This window comes from Ochotona princeps, chromosome 5, assembly GCF_030435755.1.
Source record: "Ochotona princeps isolate mOchPri1 chromosome 5, mOchPri1.hap1, whole genome shotgun sequence".
Lineage (NCBI taxonomy): Eukaryota > Metazoa > Chordata > Mammalia > Lagomorpha > Ochotonidae > Ochotona > Ochotona princeps.
Genome location: NC_080836.1, coordinates 102,345,860 through 102,371,794, shown reverse-complemented (window position 1 = coordinate 102,371,794; position 25,935 = coordinate 102,345,860). Strand labels below are relative to the sequence as shown.

The following is a 25,935-nucleotide window of genomic DNA, read 5'->3' as shown; positions in this document are numbered from 1 at the left end:
TTGGGACCCTGCACTTGCATGGGAACTCAGAAGAGGCTCCTGGCTTCAGATTGGCTTTGCTCTGGCTGTTGTGGCCACTTGGGAAGTGAACCAGCGGATCAAGGATATTTCTTTCTCTCCTTATCTCTGTAAATCTGACTTTCCAATTTAAAAAAATAATCTTTAAAAAAAGGTGGAACAGCCAAACCTAGAACTCTAGAGCCTGTGCCTGAAAGGAATATTGGCATTGCAGGTATTAGCTTAACCTGCTGCTATGCCAACATGCCCACCCCCAGCCCCGAGTAAATATTTTTAAGCAGATTACTTAGTGTTGAAATATCTTCATGTTGGAGATAAAAACTTAAATGTCAGTCATTGATTAACAAAAAAATTGGGCTGTTATAAATATACAATTGAATAGAGACAAGCTTAACAAGGTTGGAGTGCTCACTCTTCCTGTTTCTCCGTTCCTGAGTTTCAAACCATCCTGTGAAAGCCACCCAGACAGCCATACAGTATTAAAGGAGGGAAACGGAGGGCCTCCTCTCCAACCTCCTGGGCCCGTGTGTTGCCTCCTTTCCTGGCTCCGTCTCTCGGTTTAATTGTATGTGTGCAGTTCTACACTTTTCCCTCCCTGTGTTTGTCCTGTGTTGCTTTTCTCTTTGCCTTTCCTGTTCCATCTTACTCTATATTGTCAGCAACAGAGGGTGGCCCAGGAATGTGGGCCCCTGGCTCCCAGTTTCAGCCTGGGCCAGCCACAGCCATTTGTGGTCATTTAGGGAGTGAGCCAGTGGATGGAAGAGCTCTGTCATTTTGCCAAGAAAAAGGGGAGTAGAAGGCAGGAGACAGAGAAGGAAGGAAAAGAAAAGAGAGTCTTTTTGAAAGTAAAAGCTAGTGCCCTGCATGGTGGCCTAGTGGCTAAAGTCTTCACCTTGCACGTGCTGGAATGCTGTATGGGCACTGGTTCATGTCCTGTTGGCCCCGCTTCCCTTCCAGCTCCCTGCTTGTGGCCTGGGAAAGCAGTAGAGGACGGCCCAAAGCCTTGGGACTCTGCACTCATGTGGGAGACCTGGAAGAAGCTCCTGGCTCCTGGCTTCAGATCAGCACAGCTGCAGCCATTGCAGCCATTTGGGGAGTGAATCAGCAGACAGAAGGTCTTCCTCTGTCTCTCCTCCTCTTTGTATATCTTACTTTCTGATAAAAATAAATATTTTTTTAAAATAAAAACTGAAGAATTTAAGTAATCTTATGTGTCAAGCTAAGGGAGCTCCCATTCTGCCATATGTTTAGGGAGTGTTCACTTCCTTTTCCGCCTTTCCCGGGACTTAATATTCTGCAAACTTGATTGTTCTCTGAAGCCTGTTTTCAAGATGTCTTACTTTTACATATGCGAGTGCTTCTTTATGTGTTTCTGGTTCTAAATTAGAGGGGACAGGGACTGCCCTGCAAAGCCTGAGGCTTCCCCTAGTCTAGAAGTGTCCTTTTGTGCTCATCACCAGGGAGCTTTTAAATGAGAAAAGACCTGGCTGACCCAGACGGTGGTATTTATAAATAGTGTCCCAGCAAACACCCCCCCCCCTTAAATCTTGTCCACCTAATCCTTCTTTCGTGGGATTGGAAGTGACTTGACCTTTGAGTCTTAAAACTCAGGCTCCCTTTGTCTGAAAGATCTGGCCAGCCAAAAGCTGTTAAAACAAAAATGTTTTCAGCCAAAGGGTGAGACACCAAAGCTTGCCTTTGGGTTCGAGCATTTTCAGCCAAGTGTTTTCTCTTGTGAGGACCAGCTGTTCTCGTTATTCTAAGACACCTGCTTCAATCATTTCTGTTTCTTTTTACTAACATGCTATTAAGGGTTTGCATCTTGATGGTTTATGATCTTCATGTCTCCTCAAATGGTCACACCTCCCCACTGAACCAAGAGCCCTCCCTTTGACCCCTTAAACTGAAGAACTTGGAAGGACAGTAGGGAGCTAACAACTGTGGCTGGAGCTCTCAGTAGTTCTCATTTTGTAATCTTTATTGAGGATAAAAGCTTTCAAATCAAAGTCTCTGATGTAAATATTGACAGGTGATTTTCCAGATTAGGATACATGCAGGAAAAGTGAATGGCTGAGCTGGCCTAAGATGCTGGCCTGAAATGCCTTTCCTGCAGCCTTAGCATGATGGTTTATAAAAAGGGAGATCCCATGTGATAGCAATCCCATTTTTAGCTGCTTCTCTCCCCTGCTCTGACCTAAAAAAAAACCCTAAATTCACTGTCTACTAGATATCAGAAGATTGACTTAAAGCCTTCTTAATCTCACATAATTGAAGAGCGAGTCTCAGACCCAGGCTTTCTGTTTGCTGCTCTGGGCTCATGGAAGTTGTGCGCCGTTTGGTTCGGTTTGGTTTGGTTCAGTTTGGTTGGAAACTGTTAGGCCCTGATCCAGCTGTGGCTTTGTAGGGGCTGAGAGAGGAAACCCCTGTTTCCTGCAGCACCTGTGCCAACATGCCTGGCATGCCCAAAAGCCTGGAACTGTATGAGTAGTTTTTCCTTCTTGTTGTTGCTTAGTTTCAGAGTCTGATAACCTGTATTGCTGTACTGGGTAAACAGGGCTCTGTGAATAAATGCAGAGCCAGCACTGAGCCAAGCAGGTGAGGCCACTGTCCTCTGGGGACCCTGAGCTTAGATAGAGGTCTGTAGGTTCCAGGCAGTCAGGAGCTCAGACTGAGTTGACTGGGAGGTCTGTGTGTTAGTTTCCTTCTTCAGCTAGGGAACCTTCCACTTAGTATATAGAGACATTCAGGATGGGTAGATACATTTGTAGCAATGTAAATAGTAGAAGGGGCCAGTGCTGCCAGCTTAGTGGATGAAGCCTCTACCCATGGAGCTGGCTCCCAGATGGGTGCCAGTTCTGCCAGCTTAGTGGATGAAGCCTCTACCCATGGAGCTGGCTCCCAGATGGGTGCCAGTTCAAGTCCTGGCTGCTCCACTTCTGGTCCAGTTCCCTCTGGGAAGACACTGGAAAATAGCTCAAGTGCTTGGAGCCCTACATCAATATGGGAGACCTGGAATACACTCTAGGCTCCTGGCTTCAGACCAGTCCAGCTGTCGTCATTGTAGCCATTTGGAGAGGGAACCAGCAAATGGAAGATCTTGTCTCTCTGTTTGTCTGTGTAACTCTGTCTTTTATTGTATTTTATTAAGATTTATTTTATTGGGCCTGGCATAAAGGCTCAGTGGCTAAACCCTTGCCTTTTAAGTGCTAGGATCCTATATGGGTGCCGGTTTGTGTCCTGGCTGCTCCATTTCCCATCCAGCTTCCTGCTTGTGGCCTGGGAGAGAAGTGGAGGATGACCCAGGTCCTTGGAACTCAGCGCCCATGTGGGAGACCTGGAGAAGCTCCTGGCTCCTGTCTTTGGATCAGCTAGACTTCCTCCCCTTTCTTATTTTTAAACTTTTTAAATTTGTATGAAACAAGTAGCTCTCACATTTGTCATGATACAGATACATGAGGATTCCAGCCTCCTCCCTCTCTATCTCACCCCCATTATTATTTGTTCCCAATTTATTACAAAAGCATATTCATTCACTTTATAACAACAGGCTTAATTTTCTGATACTTAAAATTGTCATGACATAGCAAGCAGTGGAAGAAAAAATAAAATTATGTGTAATAAAACAAAATAAGCTTGAAACCTTGCTATTATTCATGAGTAAAAAGACACTATTGCACACAGTAGTTGATTCCCAGCATGCTATAAAATTTTTTTTTAGATTTGAAAGAAAATGACAGAGAAAACTCTCCGTGTATTCATCTCCTTCCCAAATGGCTATGACAGCTGGAGCCAGGGCAGGTCAAAACAGGAGTCACATGGCTGGCAGAAGCCCACGTACATAGGCCATCTCCCACTGCTTTTCCTGGGTGCCACACCAGGGAGCTGGATCCAGACCTGGGGCAGTCGAAACTCAAATCAGTGCTCTGTTTGGGGGTTTTGGTTAACCACAATGCCAGTCCCTCAGAGAGAGCTAACACCTGGGCTTTGGAGCCTGAGTCTGTACTTGTCCCCACTCGCAGCAGGGCCAAGAGAGAAGGACCTGGCCCTGCTGGCAGCTGTGGTACCAACCTGCAGGGCATCTTTAAGAAGTGCTTGGTTGGGTCTGGTATAGTAGCCTACTGGCTGAAGTCCTCACCTTGCAAACACCAGAATCCCATATGAGCACCAGTTCTAATCCCAGTGGCCCTGTTTCCCATCCAGATCCCTGCTTATGGCCTGGGAAAGCAGTCAAGGATGGCCCAAAGCCTTGGGACCTGCACCCACGTGGGAGATCCGAAATAAGCTCCTGACTCCTGGCTTCGGATTGGCTCAGCTCCAGCCATTGCAGCGACTTGGGAAGTGAATCAGCAGACGGAAGATCTTCCTATCTCTCCTCCTTTCTGTATATCTACCTTTCCAATCAATCAATCAATCTTTATATTTTTTTTTAGGATTTGTTTATTTTTATTACAAAGTCAGATATACAGTGTCGCTGTCCCGCAGCGACGGACTTGGTGCACGGAGCCGATAATAACACGCGTGGACCCCTGACTGATGGTCAAAAGCCGAGGTTTATTAGTAGCCTCAGACTTTATACTCTGAGGGTCATATAGGATAAGGGAGGAAGTGCTGAGCTTATCAACAAAACCATTAATGCTTGTTTGGAACTCCTTTTGTCTTGTATATTCCACCAGGGGTTCTCATATACATATGCAGATGATATCCAATAAGGTATACAAAAGGTAGCCATTTGGTTATTCTCCTCCAAATATTATCCAACCAACTGTAATCCTGTGCTCACTGACCTTCTAGGGTCACAATATCCTCCTACAAATCCCCCTTCTGTGTTTTGTAAAATTAGGCCTGAATGATGTATGTAGGGGAAACATGCTCTTGGGCGAGCAGAAAAATGGGGAGAAACAATATTATTTAACCGAAATCAGAGTGGCACAGGAACAGTGTAAAGACCAACATTGACATACATAGCAGCTGAGTTCAAACATAACATCAAAGTTCTTTACAGTTACATCTTGTTTAGCATTAACAGTTTTAAATTGATAAAAGCTTTTAAGGGAGATTCTTAACCCAATTTAAATTTTGCAGTTTATAGAGGTTAAGCACAGTTTTGCATTTAACAATTGAAGAATAGAAAAGTTTTAGGTAGGTGAGCAGGGAAATCCCCAACAACTTAGTGAGTGAGGAAGAATTGAACTCTACATGGGACTCACAAGCAACCCTGATGGTTGGTGTAAGAGAGGGCTGAGAGCCAAGGCTGGAACTAGTTAAGAACTAGAGGAAGCTCCTCCTACAATCCTTTTCTCTCTGAGTGCCTCCCGGGGCTCCTGGCTTAAGTTCCCAGGTCACCAGACCCTATGAGCAGGGTACTGGGCTGCTTCAATCCCTTGTGAGAAATCCAATAGGAAAGGACTGACCTCAGAGTTCTCGGCCTCCAAGGGCACTCATCTTCCTTGTGATCTCCTTGGCAGTCGGGATACGGTTCTCGATGTCCTTGATGAGGCAGATATCCACTGCTTCTGCAGCGAAAGCACATGGGAGGCCTCCGGGGGTCTCCGGGACTAGGATAGAGGGCTCCTCTTATCCTCCTGCTCCACCCTGTGATCCCCCTTGCTCTATACACACAACCTCCTTTAAGAGGGTGTCAGAGTCGTCCTTGGATGCCACCACAAATTTCTATGGCTTTTCTAATGTCTAAGGTCATTAAAATCTATAAATAACAAGTTACACTTAAAGTCTTCCTCAAACATTCTAAGAAGGTGGAGAATTTCTCTGCACTCCTGACCTGTAGTAGAACCAGAGGAATATTAAACAAATTTAGCTTTTCAGTTCTTAGAGGCAGCTCCACTGGGGGTTCCATCTTCTCCAGGGGCAGTGTTGAGTTCAAGGGAGTTGCAGCACTTTCGAGGTCAGATGAGCCAGTTTTGAGGATCCATCAGGAAATTCTAGGGACAAGAGCATAACCTTTCCCACGGATTATTAGTGTTTATCAAATGCATCATAATGTCAAGGACAGTTGCGCTTGATGCACCAATCTCTTAGGATCCCTCATGTCACCCGGTGTTGGGAGGGGTCTGGCCTCCTCCTCCTCCTCCAATGTCTCCTTGATGGCAATGGATCTTTCAGAATGAAGTCGCGAATTTGTCTTACTGCAGGCGCTTCCTCCGGTGAATGGAGTCCAGGGCTTTACATTACCAGCTGGCACCCACACAGGCTGCAGCTCAGTTTCTGGAAAAACACAAACAAACCCTCTTCCCACAGTTAGCAAGGGGTCAGGACCTCTCCACTTGTGAGTGGCTGGGTTCCTCCATCAAACCAAAGGCATCTGTGTTGGGCCTGCAAGCAGCCTCTAGTGACGCAGAGCTGGTGCTCACCAGGAGACAAAATCTGAACAAAATTTAAGGTGAGTAAGACCAAATTAATGCATTTACAGGGGTAGCATATTCCCCCCTCTGCTTTTAAAGCATACTTTAACATCTTTGTGATTTTACAATCCTATCAGAAAGCTCTGGGCGTGGCTGCAGGTTGCCACAGCCCTAAGGCAACCTGCTCTTGATAAACAAACAGCAACACATGATAACAATTTGAAACAACTTTTCACAAAGGACGAAATGTTAAGACACACATGTATGCGCGCACACACACAGACACACACACACACTTTTGGAGACTTGAAAATATTATTCTCAACCAAGCTTAGTAGTAGTGTTCACCAGAAACCATTAAGTGAAACTCCATTAAATCAATAGTTTTGAACTGAGAAACTCAGACAAAAACATTGATCATGCTATGAAATCCCTCCATCAATCTAAAATTGCAAATTTCAGTCTTCCCAGCAATACAGCCATGCTAAGAATACATAATTAGCAACGCAAACTAAAATTAAACCTTCACAACTCCATGGATGTATACAATGTTTTGACACAATAAAATTTTACTCCATTTGTTATTTGGCAATAATCTTAGTATAATCCAATAGCCTGGTCAACTGTCTCCACAAAATGGGAGATAGATCCGTTGGCATTCTTGAGGCCTCGTAAGAATACCAAGGGAATCCATAGGATTTGAAACCTTTGAATTCTTAAATGCTTTTTTAAGGATAGCTAAAAATATCTGAAACAAGATTTGTTGTTGACATTAGCATAACATATGATAGATTACAATTGGTTATTGATGCGAGATCATCACTCAAATATCTTTAAAACAAATACAAAACCTTGACACATTAAAGGCAGTGAGAGATTTGATAACCAGCCAAAAACACAAGAATTACATTAATACATGCAATTAATACATGCAAACACTTTGTAGACAATGAATATCACATTAACTTATACCTTGAAATAATCAAATAGTGTTCGAGTTCAATTTTATACCAAATTATTTATGATAAAATTTCACATTTTTATTAAATGTCACCCCCAAAAACCCTCAGGATTTACAAAAGCCTAGTATCTTTGAATTCCAAGCTCCCAAAAGTTGCAATGGATATACAGATGAAGTCAGTTTGCTAAACATCTACCACAAAAGACCTTGAAATTGGTGATTATTGTGAAAGTTAGCCGTTAAACTGAAGGCCAGCTTCCTCAGCATTATAAAATATTCCAAAAGACATGCGGTTACAACTTGGGCACATTAACAAACAAAACAGGAAACATTCACTTTATAATGATATAATGACATCACCCAAACACTCCTTAAAGCAAGAACATCGCTTTTGTTAATTTTAAACAATGAGAACGTAATGAGGCAGTGAACATAAAAATTAACTTAATATAAAGACTTGTACTTAAAAATTAGTATACATGATTAGGCAATGCTGTATAGGAAAAAGCACTATATGAGTAACATGCATACACCACAACTGATTGGAATTTCAGCCTCCAGGATTTATACTTGCAGGGTGAGGAGCACAGGTGGGGCAATGAGACAGTGGCAGTTTTAAGTTTGTAGCTTCTCTGCAGATTCCTGTTTTGTAAACCTGTGAATGTTTGGGACCTGGGGCTGACCCCTCCCAGAGTCTTCTGGCCACAGGCATCTGCCATCATGGTCAAATTTGGATTTACATTCTTTTTTCCAGTGTTGGCCTCTTCGGCACTTAGGACATATTCCAGGGGAGTGACTGTTAAAAGCATCCGCAGGGTATTTTTGAGTTGAAGGAAGCATTCGGCAATCTTTTCTAAGGTGTCCTGGCTTGCCACAATTAAAACATTTAGCCTTCATTTGTTTTTGAATAGCAAAAGTTTCAAGTGCTGCTAGGCGGGCACAGTGTTTAAATGTCCCTATGTTGCGACAGGCTCTCAGGTAACCCAGAAGATCCTCTCTTTCTTTTATAGGACGAATAACATCCTGGCAGTCCTCATTCGCATTATCAAAGGCCAGTTGCTTTAACAACAATCTCCTAGTGCCTTCTCCCCTAACTTGTTTTTCAATGGAGTCTGTCAAACGTCTTACAAAATCAGCATAAGATTCTCTGGCTCCTTGAAAGACGTTTGTATAACTGCCTGCAAATTCAGACCCAGTCTCAATTTTCTCCCATGCCCACAATGCTACGTCTCGTATATGCATGAGCGCAGCTTGAGGTAGCTGTATCTGTTGCTCTGTAGTAACCCACTGTCCATCTCCAACCAACATATCATAAGTCAATTGTCCTCCACCAGGGAGTTGCCGACCTGATGCTCCTAAGGACAGCAGTTTTTCCTTAGCCATATCGCTTCTCCACATTTTCCATTGTAAATATTGAGAAGGAGAAAACCCTATTTTTGCTATTACTTCAAAATCATAAGGAATCCAGTTTGCTCCCTGGCTCCAGCCATTTAAATATTCCCACACATAAGAAGAAGTAGGTCCATAGGACACACAAGCCTTTTTAAAAGCTATGATGGCATTAACATCTAGGCTTTCATAGGTAGGTTGGTTATTTTCTTGACTAAGTATGATTGGAAAAAGCAATCGGAACTCATGAGGTCTCCGGGGAACATCAGTCATTTGGAAACATTTTTGATCAGATTTAAGAGCAAGACGGCATGGGCTGATATTTAACTGTTGCTTTATCCCAGCCTCATTTACCTCACTAGAGAAATCCTGTGGTTTAACACTGAAAATTTTCTTTTTCTTAGTTCTGATTTCATTTTCAGTCACATTATGGTAACATCTTCCAAGTTTTCTTTTCCTAATTTCCACATCTGAAGTATAAGGCCTTTCTCTTTTTGCTGCAGTACAGTGGCATCTCCTCGTGGGAGGGTCTCTCACACATTCTTTCTCATCTTCATTTGTAGTATAAGCCATTTCTTTCCTAGCCACATTATGGTGGCGTCTCCTGTTAGGGAAATCTCTCACGGGCTCCTCTTTGCTGTCCTCCTCATCTGTACTATGAGGCGTTTCTTTTTTAGCCATATTACAGCGTCCTTTCCTGTTAGGTGGGCCTCTTAAGGATTCCCTTTCTCTTTCTTCCTTGTTCTTACTATGAAACACTTCTTTTTTAGCTACATTTTGGGGGTGTCTCCCCTTAGAGGAATTTCTTGCAGATTCCCCTTCTAAAATTATGATAATAGCTCTAATTAAAGCCGATATAATCCAAAAACTAACTTGAATATCTTCTATCCTTCCGGCCTTTTCACCATTTTTCTGAGTAAAATTCTTAAGTCCAGTTTCTAGTGTCCATTCATCTGGAGACCAAGGATTATATTCACTAACAAGCTCTAAATAAGAATGCAATTGCTGCCTAGTTATCTTCGTTCCACTTTTCACTAAAAAATTCTGCATAAGAGAGATAAAAGACTGTGCCCTACACTGGTTCTGGCCCATTGTCCCACTCACCACTTTCTGTGGGGGTCTCCGCTGCACTTTCTCTTCTTCTTTCAAGTCCCCGTTCAGGCGCCAGTTGTCGCTGTCCCGCAGCGACGGACTTGGTGCACGGAGCCGATAATAACACGCGTGGACCCCTGACTGATGGTCAAAAGCCGAGGTTTATTAGTAGCCTCAGACTTTATACTCTGAGGGTCATATAGGATAAGGGAGGAAGTGCTGAGCTTATCAACAAAACCATTAATGCTTGTTTGGAACTCCTTTTGTCTTGTATATTCCACCAGGGGTTCTCATATACATATGCAGATGATATCCAATAAGGTATACAAAAGGTAGCCATTTGGTTATTCTCCTCCAAATATTATCCAACCAACTGTAATCCTGTGCTCACTGACCTTCTAGGGTCACAATATCCTCCTACAAATCCCCCTTCTGTGTTTTGTAAAATTAGGCCTGAATGATGTATGTAGGGGAAACATGCTCTTGGGCGAGCAGAAAAATGGGGAGAAACAATATTATTTAACCGAAATCAGAGTGGCACAGGAACAGTGTAAAGACCAACATTGACATACATAGCAGCTGAGTTCAAACATAACATCAAAGTTCTTTACAGTTACATCTTGTTTAGCATTAACAGTTTTAAATTGATAAAAGCTTTTAAGGGAGATTCTTAACCCAATTTAAATTTTGCAGTTTATAGAGGTTAAGCACAGTTTTGCATTTAACAATTGAAGAATAGAAAAGTTTTAGGTAGGTGAGCAGGGAAATCCCCAACAACTTAGTGAGTGAGGAAGAATTGAACTCTACATGGGACTCACAAGCAACCCTGATGGTTGGTGTAAGAGAGGGCTGAGAGCCAAGGCTGGAACTAGTTAAGAACTAGAGGAAGCTCCTCCTACAATCCTTTTCTCTCTGAGTGCCTCCCGGGGCTCCTGGCTTAAGTTCCCAGGTCACCAGACCCTATGAGCAGGGTACTGGGCTGCTTCAATCCCTTGTGAGAAATCCAATAGGAAAGGACTGACCTCAGAGTTCTCGGCCTCCAAGGGCACTCATCTTCCTTGTGATCTCCTTGGCAGTCGGGATACGGTTCTCGATGTCCTTGATGAGGCAGATATCCACTGCTTCTGCAGCGAAAGCACATGGGAGGCCTCCGGGGGTCTCCGGGACTAGGATAGAGGGCTCCTCTTATCCTCCTGCTCCACCCTGTGATCCCCCTTGCTCTATACACACAACCTCCTTTAAGAGGGTGTCAGAGTCGTCCTTGGATGCCACCACAAATTTCTATGGCTTTTCTAATGTCTAAGGTCATTAAAATCTATAAATAACAAGTTACACTTAAAGTCTTCCTCAAACATTCTAAGAAGGTGGAGAATTTCTCTGCACTCCTGACCTGTAGTAGAACCAGAGGAATATTAAACAAATTTAGCTTTTCAGTTCTTAGAGGCAGCTCCACTGGGGGTTCCATCTTCTCCAGGGGCAGTGTTGAGTTCAAGGGAGTTGCAGCACTTTCGAGGTCAGATGAGCCAGTTTTGAGGATCCATCAGGAAATTCTAGGGACAAGAGCATAACCTTTCCCACGGATTATTAGTGTTTATCAAATGCATCATAATGTCAAGGACAGTTGCGCTTGATGCACCAATCTCTTAGGATCCCTCATGTCACCCGGTGTTGGGAGGGGTCTGGCCTCCTCCTCCTCCTCCAATGTCTCCTTGATGGCAATGGATCTTTCAGAATGAAGTCGCGAATTTGTCTTACTGCAGGCGCTTCCTCCGGTGAATGGAGTCCAGGGCTTTACATTACCAGCTGGCACCCACACAGGCTGCAGCTCAGTTTCTGGAAAAACACAAACAAACCCTCTTCCCACAGTTAGCAAGGGGTCAGGACCTCTCCACTTGTGAGTGGCTGGGTTCCTCCATCAAACCAAAGGCATCTGTGTTGGGCCTGCAAGCAGCCTCTAGTGACGCAGAGCTGGTGCTCACCAGGAGACAAAATCTGAACAAAATTTAAGGTGAGTAAGACCAAATTAATGCATTTACAGGGGTAGCATATTCCCCCCTCTGCTTTTAAAGCATACTTTAACATCTTTGTGATTTTACAATCCTATCAGAAAGCTCTGGGCGTGGCTGCAGGTTGCCACAGCCCTAAGGCAACCTGCTCTTGATAAACAAACAGCAACACATGATAACAATTTGAAACAACTTTTCACAAAGGACGAAATGTTAAGACACACATGTATGCGCGCACACACACAGACACACACACACACTTTTGGAGACTTGAAAATATTATTCTCAACCAAGCTTAGTAGTAGTGTTCACCAGAAACCATTAAGTGAAACTCCATTAAATCAATAGTTTTGAACTGAGAAACTCAGACAAAAACATTGATCATGCTATGAAATCCCTCCATCAATCTAAAATTGCAAATTTCAGTCTTCCCAGCAATACAGCCATGCTAAGAATACATAATTAGCAACGCAAACTAAAATTAAACCTTCACAACTCCATGGATGTATACAATGTTTTGACACAATAAAATTTTACTCCATTTGTTATTTGGCAATAATCTTAGTATAATCCAATAGCCTGGTCAACTGTCTCCACAAAATGGGAGATAGATCCGTTGGCATTCTTGAGGCCTCGTAAGAATACCAAGGGAATCCATAGGATTTGAAACCTTTGAATTCTTAAATGCTTTTTTAAGGATAGCTAAAAATATCTGAAACAAGATTTGTTGTTGACATTAGCATAACATATGATAGATTACAATTGGTTATTGATGCGAGATCATCACTCAAATATCTTTAAAACAAATACAAAACCTTGACACATTAAAGGCAGTGAGAGATTTGATAACCAGCCAAAAACACAAGAATTACATTAATACATGCAATTAATACATGCAAACACTTTGTAGACAATGAATATCACATTAACTTATACCTTGAAATAATCAAATAGTGTTCGAGTTCAATTTTATACCAAATTATTTATGATAAAATTTCACATTTTTATTAAATGTCACCCCCAAAAACCCTCAGGATTTACAAAAGCCTAGTATCTTTGAATTCCAAGCTCCCAAAAGTTGCAATGGATATACAGATGAAGTCAGTTTGCTAAACATCTACCACAAAAGACCTTGAAATTGGTGATTATTGTGAAAGTTAGCCGTTAAACTGAAGGCCAGCTTCCTCAGCATTATAAAATATTCCAAAAGACATGCGGTTACAACTTGGGCACATTAACAAACAAAACAGGAAACATTCACTTTATAATGATATAATGACATCACCCAAACACTCCTTAAAGCAAGAACATCGCTTTTGTTAATTTTAAACAATGAGAACGTAATGAGGCAGTGAACATAAAAATTAACTTAATATAAAGACTTGTACTTAAAAATTAGTATACATGATTAGGCAATGCTGTATAGGAAAAAGCACTATATGAGTAACATGCATACACCACAACTGATTGGAATTTCAGCCTCCAGGATTTATACTTGCAGGGTGAGGAGCACAGGTGGGGCAATGAGACAGTGGCAGTTTTAAGTTTGTAGCTTCTCTGCAGATTCCTGTTTTGTAAACCTGTGAATGTTTGGGACCTGGGGCTGACCCCTCCCAGAGTCTTCTGGCCACAGGCATCTGCCATCATGGTCAAATTTGGATTTACATTCTTTTTTCCAGTGTTGGCCTCTTCGGCACTTAGGACATATTCCAGGGGAGTGACTGTTAAAAGCATCCGCAGGGTATTTTTGAGTTGAAGGAAGCATTCGGCAATCTTTTCTAAGGTGTCCTGGCTTGCCACAATTAAAACATTTAGCCTTCATTTGTTTTTGAATAGCAAAAGTTTCAAGTGCTGCTAGGCGGGCACAGTGTTTAAATGTCCCTATGTTGCGACAGGCTCTCAGGTAACCCAGAAGATCCTCTCTTTCTTTTATAGGACGAATAACATCCTGGCAGTCCTCATTCGCATTATCAAAGGCCAGTTGCTTTAACAACAATCTCCTAGTGCCTTCTCCCCTAACTTGTTTTTCAATGGAGTCTGTCAAACGTCTTACAAAATCAGCATAAGATTCTCTGGCTCCTTGAAAGACGTTTGTATAACTGCCTGCAAATTCAGACCCAGTCTCAATTTTCTCCCATGCCCACAATGCTACGTCTCGTATATGCATGAGCGCAGCTTGAGGTAGCTGTATCTGTTGCTCTGTAGTAACCCACTGTCCATCTCCAACCAACATATCATAAGTCAATTGTCCTCCACCAGGGAGTTGCCGACCTGATGCTCCTAAGGACAGCAGTTTTTCCTTAGCCATATCGCTTCTCCACATTTTCCATTGTAAATATTGAGAAGGAGAAAACCCTATTTTTGCTATTACTTCAAAATCATAAGGAATCCAGTTTGCTCCCTGGCTCCAGCCATTTAAATATTCCCACACATAAGAAGAAGTAGGTCCATAGGACACACAAGCCTTTTTAAAAGCTATGATGGCATTAACATCTAGGCTTTCATAGGTAGGTTGGTTATTTTCTTGACTAAGTATGATTGGAAAAAGCAATCGGAACTCATGAGGTCTCCGGGGAACATCAGTCATTTGGAAACATTTTTGATCAGATTTAAGAGCAAGACGGCATGGGCTGATATTTAACTGTTGCTTTATCCCAGCCTCATTTACCTCACTAGAGAAATCCTGTGGTTTAACACTGAAAATTTTCTTTTTCTTAGTTCTGATTTCATTTTCAGTCACATTATGGTAACATCTTCCAAGTTTTCTTTTCCTAATTTCCACATCTGAAGTATAAGGCCTTTCTCTTTTTGCTGCAGTACAGTGGCATCTCCTCGTGGGAGGGTCTCTCACACATTCTTTCTCATCTTCATTTGTAGTATAAGCCATTTCTTTCCTAGCCACATTATGGTGGCGTCTCCTGTTAGGGAAATCTCTCACGGGCTCCTCTTTGCTGTCCTCCTCATCTGTACTATGAGGCGTTTCTTTTTTAGCCATATTACAGCGTCCTTTCCTGTTAGGTGGGCCTCTTAAGGATTCCCTTTCTCTTTCTTCCTTGTTCTTACTATGAAACACTTCTTTTTTAGCTACATTTTGGGGGTGTCTCCCCTTAGAGGAATTTCTTGCAGATTCCCCTTCTAAAATTATGATAATAGCTCTAATTAAAGCCGATATAATCCAAAAACTAACTTGAATATCTTCTATCCTTCCGGCCTTTTCACCATTTTTCTGAGTAAAATTCTTAAGTCCAGTTTCTAGTGTCCATTCATCTGGAGACCAAGGATTATATTCACTAACAAGCTCTAAATAAGAATGCAATTGCTGCCTAGTTATCTTCGTTCCACTTTTCACTAAAAAATTCTGCATAAGAGAGATAAAAGACTGTGCCCTACACTGGTTCTGGCCCATTGTCCCACTCACCACTTTCTGTGGGGGTCTCCGCTGCACTTTCTCTTCTTCTTTCAAGTCCCCGTTCAGGCGCCAGTTGTCGCTGTCCCGCAGCGACGGACTTGGTGCACGGAGCCGATAATAACACGCGTGGACCCCTGACTGATGGTCAAAAGCCGAGGTTTATTAGTAGCCTCAGACTTTATACTCTGAGGGTCATATAGGATAAGGGAGGAAGTGCTGAGCTTATCAACAAAACCATTAATGCTTGTTTGGAACTCCTTTTGTCTTGTATATTCCACCAGGGGTTCTCATATACATATGCAGATGATATCCAATAAGGTATACAAAAGGTAGCCATTTGGTTATTCTCCTCCAAATATTATCCAACCAACTGTAATCCTGTGCTCACTGACCTTCTAGGGTCACAATATCCTCCTACATACAGAGAGGAGGAGAGACAGAGAGGAAGATCTTCCATCTGATGATTCACTCCCCAAGTGACCGCATTGGCTGGTGCTGTGCCAATCCGAAGCCAGGAGCCAGGAACTTCCTCCAGCTCTCCCACACAGGTGCAGAGTCCCAAGGCTTTGGGCCGTCTTCAGTTGCTTTCCCAGGCCACAGGCAGGGAGCTGGATGGGAAGGGGAGCTGCCAGGATTAGAACCGGCACCCATATGGGATCCCAGCGCATGCATTCAAGGTGAGGACTTTAGCCGCTAGGCCACCGTGCTGGGCCCAGTCAATCAATCTTTAAAAAAGAAGAGAAAGGGGCTCGGCAGCGTGGCCTAGTGGCTAAGGTCCTCGCCTTGATCCCATATGGCCGCTGGTTCTAATCCCGGCAGCTCCACTTCCTCTCTATCTCTCCTCCTCTCAGTATATCTGACTTTGTAATGAAAATAAAATAAATCTTTAAAAAAAAAAAAAAAAAAAAAAAAAGAAGAGAAAGGAAAGGAACTTGGTTGCCAGACAGAAAAAAAAGAAAAGAGAAAGAGAGATTGCCATGTCAGTTTGGTAGCTCAGTCTACTTTTTCTGACATCCGCTAACTTACTCCTAAGATGCTTCCAGCCTCCAGAGCTAAGCCAGGCTGAGGCCAGGAGCCCAGAAATCAATGCAGGTCTCCCACATGAGCAGCAAGAATCCAAGGACTTGAGCCATCACCTGCTGACTTGTGCTAGATTAGAAGGGGAATAGGCAGGACTCAAGCAGACACTCCTGTGTGAGAGGCAGGCTTCCTGGGAAGCAAGTTCCCTGCTGAGCCATTGGCCTATCTTCACAAATGTCTGTAATTTATTGGATTATTATCTGTAGTTTATTGAGACAGTAAAAATCTTTTTTGTTTGTTTCAGGAGTCATTTCCCTGGGAATTTTAAAGGCACCATTCAATTTTCTTCTACATTCCAAGGTTCCTCTTTAAGAAGTCTGGTTCATTCTGTTTGGTTTTTTTCCCATTCTAGGTTTAACTTTTTATCTGCTTACTTGTTTCCCCTCTGGAAAGAAGCTTCTGTTTTTGTTTTAAGATTTATTTATTTTATTGGAAAGGCAGATATACAGAGAGGAAGAAAGATGGAGAGGAAGATCTTCTGTCCGATGATTCACTCCCCAAGTGACCACAATGGCCAGTGTTGCGCCGATCTGAAGCCGGGAGCCAGGAACCTCTTCCGGGTCTCCCACACGGGTGCAGAGTCCCAAGGATTTGGGCCATCCTCGACTGCTTTCCCAAGTCACAAGCAGGGAATTGGATGGGAAGTGGAGCTGCCAGGATTAGAACCGGCACCCATATGAGATCCCGGTGCATTCAAGGCGAGGACCTTAACCATTATGCTGTCGCATTGGGCCCAAGAAGCTTCTCTTTATCTTTGATTTTTTTTTTCCCCCACAAATCACTATGACCTGGGCATTTGCTGGACACTTTCACTCTGGGAATTTTTCTTGAGGTTTTTTTTTTTTTTAATTCTCTCTAAAGGCAGAGTAGTAAACAGAGAGAAAAAGACCTTCCATCCTCTGGTTCACTCCCCACATAGCCACCATGGCCACCAGGGCTGGTCCAGACTGAAGCCTGAATCCCCCGCATGAATGGCAAAGGCCCACATTCCTGGGCATGTTCTGCTGCTTTCCCAGGCTCATTGGTAGAGAGCTGGGTTGAAAGCACAACAGCCAGGACTGAACCGGCTCTCCTCTATGGATCAGCAGTGTTGGAGACTTAGTGCGCTGCCTCCGTGTACTGGCCCGTGAGTTAATGCATTGACGACATCTTCGTTCTAAGCCCCTCTTAGTTGGACTGTGGCCATTTTGTACTGTTCTGCATATCTTGTATGTTTACTCCCCCATTATTATTTTTGTTCTCTGTTTCTTAGAGCTTTTCCTCATTTTGGTCTTCTACTCTTGTGTTCTTTAGTCTCACTATCAAACTATATGTTTGGTTTAAGATTTTTTTTTTTATTAGAAAGTCAGATATACAGAGAGGAGGGTAGAGGGTGGACAGGGAGCTAGAAGGGAAGCGGGGCCACTGGGATTAGAACCAGGACCCATATGGGATTCCAGCACATGCAAGGTGAGGACATTAGCCACTAGGCTACCATGCCGGGCTCTGCTCTCTGAATGTTTAAGATTTGATATTGTTGAGGCTGATATTGTGGCATAACAAGTAAAAACCACCACCTGCAATGCTGGCATCATGAATGAGAGCCCATTGGGGCTTGGCTGTTCCACTTCCAATACAGTTCTCTGTTGCTGGCCTGGGAAAAACAGCAGAGGATGGCCCAAATGTCTAGGTCCTCGCCACCCACATAGGAGACGCAGATGAAGCTCCTGGCTCCTGGCTTCAGCCAGGCCCAGAGCTGACTGTTGCAGCCATCTGGGAAGTAACCCAGTGGGTAGATTGTCTGTCTCTCCCTCTATCTCTCTCTCTCTCACTCTCCCTCCTTCCTTCTTTCCCTCTTTCTCTGTGGGTGTGTCTGTGTGTAACTTTGTTTCAAATTTTAAAAATTGTGTTATTGATTAAATTCATTTATTCAATTGGGCAATATAGAAACCAGGAAATATAAATTCTTAGGTTGGGGCCCAGCAGTGAGCTAGCGGCTAAAGTACCCGCCTTGAGCGCCCCAGGATCCCATATGGCATATGGGTTCTAATCCTGGCAGCTCCACTTCCCATCCAGCTCCCTGCTTCTGGCCTGCAAAGGCAGTTGAGGACGGCCCAAAGCCTCGGGACCCTGCACCCGTGTGGGAGACCCGGAACAAGTTCCTGGCTCTTGACTTCGGATCAGCTCAGCACCAGCCATTGTGGTCATTTGGGGAGTGAATTATCAGACAGAAGATCTTCCTCTCTGTCCTTCCGCCACTCTGTATATCTGACTTTTCTTTTTTTTTTTTTAAGTGAAACTGTACTTTTTATTGACATAGAAGGATGTACATCTGCACAAAGTAGGGGTGTTGCCATTTTAGACGCTCATATAAGGGCACATGAGTGCACGTTTATTTCCATAGTAAAAAAAGGAAGAATACAATATACATGGAAATATTAATGGAGGGCATTAGTGGTATAATTTTTTCCTCTTGCTTTCTATATTTAAAATATTTTTAATAGATCAGTACTATATATGTCAAACTTATGGTGAATTCTGTATGTGTCCTGTTTTAAAATGTGTTCTTCAAGCCTCACTTCATTCTGATAATAATGAATAATAAACCTCATGTACTTTATAGTTCTGTTACAGATTACTGCTTAGATATAGCAACAACTTCTCAAAGTGACACATTGATAATTTTAGAGTTTCCTCTACTTTATCATTCAGCAGTCATTTATTAAGCATGTAATATGAAAGTTAATTAGAATCCAGCCATAGGTAAAATACAGTTGAGATCCTGAAACTACGTTGGCCAAGTGGGAAGCACAGAGGTACACAGTACGCTAAGCTACAGTATTATACACGGGATGTTGGAGGCTTGCACAAGGTCCTCTAGGAACAGAGAAAAAACAAGGCATCAGCACGGAGGGAGGCACCATTCGTACCAAGTGTGGGAGGCAAATGGGCATTGCCAGATAAGGGAGTGCAGATGTGCACGCCTGAGGCTTTATTTCAAAGGAAAGCTTCAGGGCTGGTGCAATGGCTCAACAAGGAAATGTCGCACCTGCAGCAGCAGCATCCTGTATGGGTACCAGTTCTAGTGCCAACTGCTTCAGTGCCAATCCAGATCCTTGCTTATGGACCATAAAGCAGCTTGAGTCCTTGGGCCCCTGCACCCACATGGGAGACCCAGAAGAAGCTGCTGGCTGCTGACTTTGGATCAGCCCAGCTCTGGCCATTACAGTCATTTAGGGAGTGAATCAACAGAAGATGTCTTTTTTTTTTTTCTGAAAATCGGACTTTCAAATGAAACTAAGCAAATCTTTTTAAAAAATAAAAATAAATGGGGTTCAGTGTGGTAGCCTAGTAGTGGCTAAAGTCCTCACCTTGAACGCACCGGGATCCCATATGGGCACCAGTTCTAATCCCAGTGGCCCCACTTCCCATCCAACTCCCTGCTTGTGGCCTGGGAAAGCAGTCAAGGACAGCCCAAAGCCTTGGGACCCTATACCCACGTGGGAGACCCAGAAGAGGCATCTGGCTCCTGGTCAGATCAGCTCAGCTCCAGCCATTACAGCCACTTAGGGAGTGGGTCATTGGATGGAATATCTTTCTCTCTGTCTCTCCTCCTGTCTGTATATCTGACTTTCCAATAAAAATAAAAATAAATAAATCTTGGGCTCGGCAGCATGGCCTGGTGGCTAAGGTCCTCGCCTTGATCCCATGTGGCCGCTGGTTCTAGTCCCGGCGGCTCCACTTCCTCTCTGTCTCTCCTCCTCTCAGTGTGTCTGACTTTGTAATAAAAATAAAATAAATCTTAAAAAATAAATAAATAAATAAATAAATCTTTAAAATAAATAAATAAAATAGATGGAGAATTTGGTAGGTATTCAAATGGGGGCAGGGAAACGGGTGGGAAAGAAGTTAAAAACAGAGCAGAGAAAGCGGGAAATGGAACAAGGGCCTGAGAAGGTGGGAGATGCTGGGGTCCTGTGACACAGAGAAGAAAAAGGTACAAGCGATCCTGGGAGAATTGGCAGCTGCTACACGGGAGTCCATTAGACAGGAAGGAGGGAGTCACTGCAGAGCACACAGGGAGCTGAAGGGGGACAAAGGTCATTTTTTAGTATTGAGTTATATTGAAGAGGCTCCTGGAAGTGTAAGGATCTCTTTTTTATTATATATATATTTTATTAATTACATTGCATTATGTGACATAGTTTCATAGGCTCTGGGAATCCCCCCACCCCTCCCCGTACCCTCCCCCCATGGTGGATTCCTCCACCTTGTTGCTGTATTACATTTCAAATTCAGTCAAGATTCTTTTATTGCAAGAGTATACCAAGCATAGAGTCCAGCATCTTATTGTCCAGATAAATTCAACAGTTTCTTGGGGAGACCATCTCTGGTCTGAAGGCAGAGCTGGCAGAATATCATCCCGATTAATTTAAAGCCACAACATAACATCAACGACAATTAACAATATTATGGAATTAATTTACATGGTATTGAGTAACCAATATGTTAAAAAAAAAAAATGCAAGTTCTGGGCCCGGCGGCGTGGCCTAGTGGCTAAAGTCCTCGCCTTGAACACGCCGGGATCCCAAATGGGCGACGGTTCTAATCCCGGCAGCTCCACTTCCCATCCAGCTCCCTGCCTGTGGCCTGGAAAAGCAGTTGAAGATGGCCCAAAGCCTTGGGACTCTGCACCCATGTGGGAGAGCTGGAGGAAGTTCCTGGCTTCTGGCTTCGGATCTCTCCTCCTCTCTCTGTATATCTGACTTTGTAATAAAAATAAATCTTTAAAAAAAATGCAAGTTCTTAACCACATCCTGTGACTACTTCATTGACATTTCAATTTTAGTTTATACACAGAAATGGCTGCTTTACACCTTAAAATGGCTATCGGGTACTATTCGGCTGTCTCATGTCTATTTTCATTTTAGTATTTATCAGTTTATAGTATTGAAGCATAATTTTGCTGAACTTGGCAGATTTTAGGAAAGTCTAAACTGGGTTATAATTCTAACAAGGCATACGTCAACAATTGAGGTGCAGAACAGTTTTAGGAGGGGTGTGCAGAGAAATCTTCAATACCTTAGTGAGGAGTAATTAATCTTTGTGTCCTACCTAGTAAGGTATGTGTGAGTCCATGCTGACCATTTCCTGTGTGGTTCTAAGCTTTCCTTGTTGTTCTCTGCCTATCTATTTTAATGTGTGTGTGTGTGTGTGTGTGTGTGTGTGTGTGTGTGTGTGTGTGTGTGTGTGTGTTAGGGGGTGGGAGGGCTCTGGAGCAACCCTGATGGTCATTGCGAGAGAGGGTAGGGATCCAAAGTTGGAACTAAGTAAGGACCAGAGAAAGCTCCTTTCCCTAGTCCCGAAGGAAGTTTACTGTTCTGTTTCTGTGAACTGCTCAGGGTTCCTGGCTGTTGTTCCAATGACCTTGGATCCTGTGAGGAAGGAATTGGGCTTCCTCCATCCTGTGTGGTAGATCCAAAAGTTGGTGGATGACCTCAGAGTTCTCGGCCTCCGAAGGCACTCCAATTCCCCGTGGTCTCTTTGGCAGCTGGGATGTAGTCCTTGGTGCCCGTACTGATAGTCCTTGGTGAGGATCCGGGAGTCTCCCCGGTTAGGATACAAGCCTCCTCCTGTCCCCCAGCTCCGCTCTGGGATCCCCCCTACTCTGTGCATATGACCTCCTATTAAGAGGTTGTTAGGATCGCTCTTGATTCCCCCTGTATGTCTTTGTAGTATTACTATTGTCTAATGCTGATTTGAATCTGTTTTCTATAAGTTACCTGTTATGTTCCTGATAGGTTATACTTCACGTCTTCCTCACACATTCTAAGGAGATGGAAGATTTCTCTGCTCTCCCGCCCCATTTCCGAGTAGCACAGGGTTTTGAAAGTATATTAGGTTTTTTTAAAGATTTATTTATTGTTTATTACAAAGTCAGATGTACAGAGAGGAGGAGAGACAGAGAGGAAGATCTTCCATCCGATGATTCACTCCCAAAGTGAGCCCAACGACCGGTGCTGTGCCGATCCGATGCTTGGAACCTGGAACCTGGAACCTGGAACCTCTTCTGGGTCTCCAACGTGGGTGCAGGGTCCCAAAGCTTTGGGCCATCCTCGACTGCTTTCCCAGGCCACAGACAGGGAGCTGGATGGGAAGTGGAGCTGCCAGGATTAGGACCGGCGCCCATATGGGATCCCGGCGTGTTCAAGGCGAGGACTTTAGCCACTAGGCCACACCACCAGGCCCAGTACATTAGGTTTTACAATTTTTTGATGTAGATCATGAGCAGTCTGACTCACATTGATTGTTGGTTCATTGGTTACATCACAGTATCTTCCTGCATGAGATATATATATATATATATAGAGAGAGAGAGAGAGAGAGAGAGAGAGAGAGAGAGCGAGCGAGCTGATAGATCACTCCACAATGCAGCAGTGGCTGAGACTGGACCAGACCAAAGCAGGAGCCTGGAACTCCATCTGGGTCCCCCACTCAGGTGTAGGGGTCCAAGCATTTGAGCCTTCCCAAGCACATTATCAGGAAGCTGAATCACAAGTGGAACAACCAGGACTGGAACCAGCCTTCATGTACAATGCTGGCATTGCAGGCACTGAAACTGTGCCACTCGCCAGCCCCCAATACACCCTTTTAAGTTTGTGTGTCTATAGTCCCTCTTTTCCTCTAGATTGCTTTTAAAAAAAAAGATTTATTTTATTTTTATTGGAAAGTCAGATATATAGAGAGGAGGAGAGACAGAGGAAGATCTTCTGTCCAATGATTCATTCCCCAAGTGAGCACAACAGCCGGTGCTATGCTGATCCGAAGCCAGGAGCCAGGAACTTCCTCCAGGTCTCCCACATGGGTGCAGGGTCCCAAGGCTTTGGGCCGTCCTCAACTGCTTTCCCAGGCCACAAGCAGGGAGCTGGATGGGAAGTGGAGCTGCCGGGATTAGAACCGGCGCCCATATGGGATCCCGGTGCGTTCAAGGCGAGAACTTTAGCCACTAGGCCATGGCGCCGGGCCCTAGATTGCTTTTTTGTTTTACTTTTTAATTTTAAATATTGTTACATAAGAGAGGGATATACATGCATATGGATCTCTGATTAGGGTGGGGCGTGTAAAGGTGTGGAGGAAGGTGAGCGGGACAAACGTTTCCATTTTTTTTCACTTGTATCTGAAGGAGGGTAAGAAGAGGAGTCATTCCTTTTTTTCCAACTATATTAGCATCGGGGATGGGGGATAGTCATTTGATGACGTTAGAGACCCGGCGTGGGAAAGAGTGTTCCAAGGGTATTACTTTAGTAGTTTTGGTAATTCTGAGATGTCGTCAGCGTTGTTGCACCAGGGTTGAGAAAATCTTTCCAAGGTCTATTGGCTCACCAAGTCTACCTTAGTGTATCCACATGTTGCAAAACCTGGCCAGGAGAATGGTCCAACCTGTTCTGCTTTCTATCTGATGAGGCATTTAACGTCCTCTTCTGGCCTAGAAGAGCCACTTGTCATGTCCTCCGTGTGCATGTGGGCATGCTGTCCACTGCACAGGTATCAGCAATTGAGGAGGCCCAATCCCATTGTTGGTTCACATACATTATGAGTTTCCCTGTGGCTGGGGTTTGAGTCCAGTGATCTAACTGGGAATTCCCCCAAGAAACCTCACCTGAGGTGACCTCACACTTGACTCTTGTGTGCACCAGCTAGTGTAGTGTCATGTTTGGTCTCAGCTGCGCCAGCCAATGTGTATACCCCAGTCCCATCCCAGGCCACCACAGGCCTGGTCTTCAAGCATACCAGCAGGTGTCACAGTCTAATCAGGATGACCCAAAAAAAAACCCACCAGGGCCACCCCCAGCCCTGGTTTTTATGCATACTGCAATGTGCTACAGCCTACCCTGGTAGTGTCCTGCATCCTGTCTGACTCTCATGCATACACATGGGTACTGCAGCTTAGCTCAGCCTGATCCACCCCCACGCCCAGCTCACACATATGCCGATGGGTGCTACCACTCTGTCCAGCCTGGTCCATTCCCAGCCCTGGATCTCATGCTCACCAGCTGGAGCTCAAGCCCAATAGGAGAGCGCCCAGTTCTCTACCAGACCCACTCCCAGCCTCATATCTTGTATTTGCCAGGCAGTGCTGTGATGTAGTCTGACAAAACTTGCACCCAGTCCTGGCACTTGCAGGCAGGTACTGTGGCTTACCCCCATTCTGGCTCTAGGGGTAGGCCAGCAGGTGCTGGAGCCCAGCCCAAACCACAAACCCAGTCCATGCACATGCTGATGTGGGTACTGCAGCCTTGCCCAGGCCAGTCTACCCCCAACCCCAGCTCTAACACTCACCAGTGAGAGCTACAGCCTAGCAGGGGAGTCCCCAAAATTCCCCTGCCGAGCATTCCCAGCCCCATATCTTACACATGGAGGCAGGTGCGCACCCTCAGTCTCAGTTCTCACTGGCTAGTATTGTAGCCCAGACCAGCTGGGCACAACCCATACCCTGTCTTCAATCTCATGTGCACGTCAGTGGGTATTGTGGCCTGACCCAGCAAGGCCTATTCCTAGACCTAGCTCAGCCTTGCCTGATCAGGCCCAGTCCCAGCCCTGGTACTTGTGCTCCCCAGCGGGAACTGCAGCCTAGTAGTGAGTTCCCCAAGTTCTCCATCCAGACTTGCTGCCAGCCACAGATCTCATGCATGCCACAACCCTGTTTGGTATGGTCTGCCCTCAGTCCCCACCTTTGCATGTGGTGGCAGGTGCTGCAGCCTGGGCCAGCACTGCCTCCTTCCCTGAGTTCTGTGATCCAGCCTGGCTCATATTGTCACCACACCCAGCTCTCTGCACAAACCAGAGAATGCTGCAGTCCCACACAGGAAAATCCACAAGTTCCCTAAAGAATCTGCCCCCAGATATGTTCTGATGCGTGCTGCGGCCTAGCCCAGCTAGGAATGCCCCCCAGCCCCAGCTTTTGTGTGTACCAGCGGGTGGCAGGCAACATCACTTAACCCAGCCCAGGTCTCCCATGTGGGTAGGTGCCTTGGCCAGTCGTGCACTCAGCTCCCTCGCCTGTGAGTGCAATGGCCCAGTCCATGGAAGCCCCCAGAAGTCATTCCTACCCTGTGAAATATGCCCTCAGACACTCCCACTCTAATACATCCCCAGGTCCCCTTCCTTGAGTGATCTGCAGCACCCCCCCACCTGGGGGCTGGGTGGTGTGTTCCCAGCCCGGTGTTCCCCACCTTCCCTACATATTTTTTAAAAAATGAAAAATAGAATAGGCAGCTGTAGGTACTGGCATTCACCAGCGGGTGGGCTTGGCCCAGTCTACCCCCAGTCACAGCTCATGCTTATGCTCGTAAGTGCTCATAGCTTAGCCCAGTCCAGCCAGCCCCCAGTGTATGAACTAGCCCTAATGTGAACTAGCTGGTGTTGTGGCCCAACCCAGCCTGTTCTGTACCCAGTCCTGATTCTCCCATCTGCCAGTGGGTGCTGTGAACTGGCCCACCCTCAGTCTTGAGCCACACGTATGCTGGCAGGTACTGCAACCTGACCTGGTCCAGGCTACTCCCAGGCTTGGTTCTTGTGCTTACCTGCAAGGACTGCATCCTGACAGTGGAGTCTCCAAGCTGCTCTATCAGGTCACCTCCC

At 44.7% G+C, this 25,935-nt stretch overlaps 1 protein-coding gene across 1 annotated transcript in view; it reads left to right on the top strand.

Annotated features, from left to right (window-relative positions):
- Window positions 1-25,935, top strand: part of PDE6D (phosphodiesterase 6D) — a 70,047-nt gene that overhangs the window by 37,777 nt on the left and 6,335 nt on the right. The window lies entirely within an intron of this gene.